Here is a 4,284-nt window from a genome sequence, read left to right as displayed (position 1 = left end):
CCAGAGGAAAAACTACCCCCGCCCCAGCATTCAGTGAACTCCCATACTGCATAAAACAAGACATCCAGGTTGAGTCCTTCCTCCTCCTCTATTGGATTCCCCCCCCGCAGAGTGGATACCCCAAAAGCAGGGACCCCCCGCGGACAGATGGTAAGAACCTCCCCGCCAGCCGAAGAGGCCCCCAGCTCCACCGACGCGCCGAAGGCCCCCGCACCGGGGCTGAGCCCCCGTGCACGCACCAACCCACACCCCGGCGACACACCTACTGTACCAGGACCCAGGACCAGAGCGCCCCCAGAACCCCAAGCCCGCCCCGGATGTACCCAGGAGCAGCACGGCCACCAGGCCGGTAACCTACGTCCGCCGGCACAGGCTCCCCCAGCAGCGCCGCATGCAGCCGCCAGAAGGACCCCACCCAAGAGCCACCAAAGCCCCATCCAGGCCAGGACCGCAGTCCCAGTGCCGAACGCCCCCAGCAAACCACCCCCAGGGAACCCCCAGACGCCCCGAGCCAATATGCCCCCCCCATGCCAACAACACTGACCAAAGCAGGACAAAATCATGACCCCCCACCCCCACTAGGTGATGGAGCTGATCAAAGGAGCCCAGAGAGACTGATCTACTGTGGCGGCAGAAGCTGTATCAAGACTAATATGGTTCAACAAACTGTCTCTATATTGGTTGATATTAAGGTTATTTTTATTCTTCCAGTTCATAAGGACAGTCTTCTTAGCAATGCATAAGGCGGTGAAAGCCATGTGGGTTGTGTCATAATCTGTAGTGACACCATCTAGGTCGCCCAACAAGCAGACTGAAAGAGAGGCTGGAATGGTACATCTCAGACACTTTGATGAGTCTTCACAGATCCTGAGCCAGACCATCTGAGTAGGTGGACAGAACCAAAAAGCGTGGATGTAACTGTCAGGTGTGTCGCCTTGACAGTGTGAGCAGTTGTTAGAAGACGTAAAACCCATCCTGAACATCCGATGCCCTGTATAGTCACTCTATGCAGGATTTTGTATTGTATTAACTGTAAACTGGGATTTCTAATCAGCTTAAAGGTTTTTAAACATATCTTAGACCAGAAATTGTGGTCCCAGCTGGCTGATAGATCTGCCTCCCATTTTGCAAAAGGTAAGGATATTAATTCATCCATTTTGGTATACAGTGTCCTGTATATTTTAGACAGTAATTTGGAGGTTTTCAGATTAAGGAATTCTGCCACACTTGGTGGTATTTGTAATTTGATTTGATTAAACCCTAATTTCTTTTTTACTATAGATTTAACTTGTTGATATTCTAAATTTGTTCTTGTTAATCCCATGTCATTTAACTAATATGTCAAAGGGAATATCAAAAGTCTATTCCTTCGAATACACTGTAAAAAGTAATACCTAGATCTAACTTATAAAAAGTGAGGCAAGTGGCTGCATTGGATGTTTTAAGTTGAGTCAACTTGCAGCCTTTTTTAAGTGTAATAAACACTGTAACATTACTTAATACAAACACAACAAAATCAAGTTGAGTTAACTAATAGTACTAGTATTGCTCAGTTAGATAAACCTACTTTTATTGGTACAGGTAACTTATTTATGGGTTGCTACAAGTAACCTGTACTCATTTTAATTAGGTTTTATTAACTTTATTTTCTCAGTAAAATTAACCTAATCAAATGTGAATAAACATTTTAATTTTAATCAAGTCCTGTCTATAACCTCAGAAAAAAAATCTAAATGGCTATATATTCTAAGTACTTCAGTGATTAACTGTACATAAACAGACTTTGTCAAAAACAGTTACAAATTAAATTGAAGAAGAAAAAGATGGGAAGATAGATTGAAAACAATAACATTTATTCAATGTCAACCAGTTTCACTTTTAACAGGGACTACAAAACAGCCAATAAATGTGGCCGCAAATGTACACAATAAGTGTATTAAGTGTATTTTCTACCTGTTCTTAACAATAAAGTGAAATATCCAAACTACACAATCTGCAATGTTTAGATAAAGGTAAATGTGAGCCAGAACATCACATTGTATCACACTGGAACTGCATTGTCCGAAATACAGTATTTCTATATTTTGACCATTATTTTTAAGAACTTCCAAATTGTGCACACAACACTGTTGAGTATTTACCTTATGAGGTAATAATCAGCACAGAACACAGGCCAAAGTGCACATTAATTAAGGCACTGAATAATGAACAAAAAAGGAAAATAACCAAATTATATTACCTGAGCAACTTGTACCTGTCAAATGAGTTTTAAGATAAAAAACAAACAAAAGAAATTTGTAAAACTAATTATTTCAAATCAAAATATTGGTAAAATTCAGAGACAAATATTTATATCACCTTGAATATTATAAAATTATCTGATTATGTTACAGTACGTTTATGTTGGCATTTAGCAAAATCACCTACCAAAGTGACTGATTTTTTTCTAATGACGGCAAACAATGCCAGTTGCCACTGAGAAATAATCTAAGACAACTAGGTAAGGAGATTTGCATACTTGGATGATGGCTTAGGACGCATGGGGTCCAATCCCACAAAGAGATATAATATATATACATACATATATATATATATACAAAAGTATACACCATTTTTGAGGGATACTTGAGGTCGAGGGCATAGGTAAGTCCAAACAGGAGGCAGCATGCTTTCGACAGGTTTGGCACACCTCTGACCACAGGCTGTCCTTCTATGATGATCCCAATCATGTCGGGCTGATGGCATATGTAAATTTTCAGTGGGCAACTGCCAAGCTCAGCGTGCACCTCTGTTTCATCATGACTCTATTGGTGGAGACAAAAAAGAATCAAGAGTTAGGTCAGACAAACAAGTAATGAGATAAATATGTATACCTCACAATATGAATACATACAAACAGAAAAATAGACAAGTAGCTCTAAGCACGATACATACGTGGTGGACACTGATGAGGTCTTCCTGTCTCTCCCCCATGTACTCAATCAGGCATCTCAGGACCACTTCTCTCCTTTTCTCCACAGAGGCAGATGGGTCCTGTTAAAAAGTAAAATCTGATCAAAATTCACAGCCTGATGTCAGATTGCTGTTAAAGGTCCTACTATACATATAGCTCTGTACTACAAGATCTCACACTAGCGCCGGCATCTCAAAAAAACAAAACAAAAAAGCATATTGCATGTGCATGTTGGTGACTCAAAAACGTCAAGGGGACAATTCACAAATTTGAGATTTAACTGTCCAAGTAGGCTGTGTTCATTAATATGAATCAAGCTTCTATTAGTGCATTGTCTATTTCTCACCTCAAATGCTTTCTTAAACAAGTTTTAGTGGACCTTTCATGTGTAAAGAGACTGCTTAGGAGCAAGGCACAGTCTTGGAAAATGGTGACAAGGGAATTGCATTACTTATGCAATTACATACATATGCAGCCAACATGTCTATTAACCAATAGAACAGTCGTGGAGCACAGAGGAAGTGTAACTTCAGTGAATGTTTGGGCAGACATTTTCACACTAGATCATCATAATAGCAAGGTCATGTTAACTCACTGTGGGGGCTAACTATCCCCTTAAACTATGCTACTCTTAGAACAATGCCTTACATGTAGTTGTCTTTTAAAGAATGAGAGGTGGGGGGGTCTCATGATCAGTCTCTGGGTAGTATGAATGTGCTCACCATGTGTCATAACAACTGACTCAATAGATTTCAACATATGCTGCAGATACACAGACACCGCCATCCTTCCCATTAGGAACACGGTGAAATATTGCTGACTACATGATTGAGAATACATTTTGGATGGAAAATGTTTTACATAAGACCATTTTTTCCTCTTACCTGGATAAGTGTCATCATCTGGGACTTGATTCTTTGACCGACGACTCCTCCTTTTGCGTTGAAAAGTGACAACAGCTTTGGAGTTTGCCTGTCCAGCTCTGACATAAATGTCGACTCAAGTGATATGCCACTGATTCTCAGAAACTCCTCACAGATCTGTAAAGAGAAATATACCATCTTAGTTACAAACCAAAAGAGATATGTTTTTTTTCTGTGATTTAAACAACATGAGAGTTTTGGATATTAATCAGTTTTCAATCAAAAGAAAATCATGAACAGTGTCAAGCAGTAAAGGTACATATTCACTATATAGTTATTTTTAAGCATGATAAATGCAAGAATTAAATTTAATCTTTGATCAAGTTTGTTGCCTCATTTGCCCTGTCTTCACAACTATCGGAAATTTACCATAATTGAGCAATGTGAAATTCAACTGAATGTGGCACA

At 40.0% G+C, this 4,284-nt stretch overlaps 1 long non-coding RNA gene across 1 annotated transcript; it reads right to left on the bottom strand.

The window, feature by feature from the left end:
* Positions 1-2,481: 2,481 nt before the first annotated feature.
* LOC125722620 (uncharacterized) lies at positions 2,482-3,977 on the bottom strand. The gene is made up of 3 exons (XR_007386480.1): positions 3,838-3,977; positions 2,935-3,033; positions 2,482-2,804 (listed from the first exon to the last, which is right to left on the bottom strand). It is a non-coding gene; the product is annotated as an uncharacterized LOC125722620 (long non-coding RNA).
* Between the last annotated feature and the right edge of the window lie 307 nt (positions 3,978-4,284).

This window comes from Brienomyrus brachyistius, unplaced genomic scaffold (genome assembly GCF_023856365.1).
Source record: "Brienomyrus brachyistius isolate T26 unplaced genomic scaffold, BBRACH_0.4 scaffold40, whole genome shotgun sequence".
In the NCBI taxonomy this organism is placed as follows: Eukaryota; Metazoa; Chordata; class Actinopteri; order Osteoglossiformes; family Mormyridae; genus Brienomyrus; species Brienomyrus brachyistius.
This window is presented reverse-complemented; position numbering and strand designations above follow the sequence as displayed.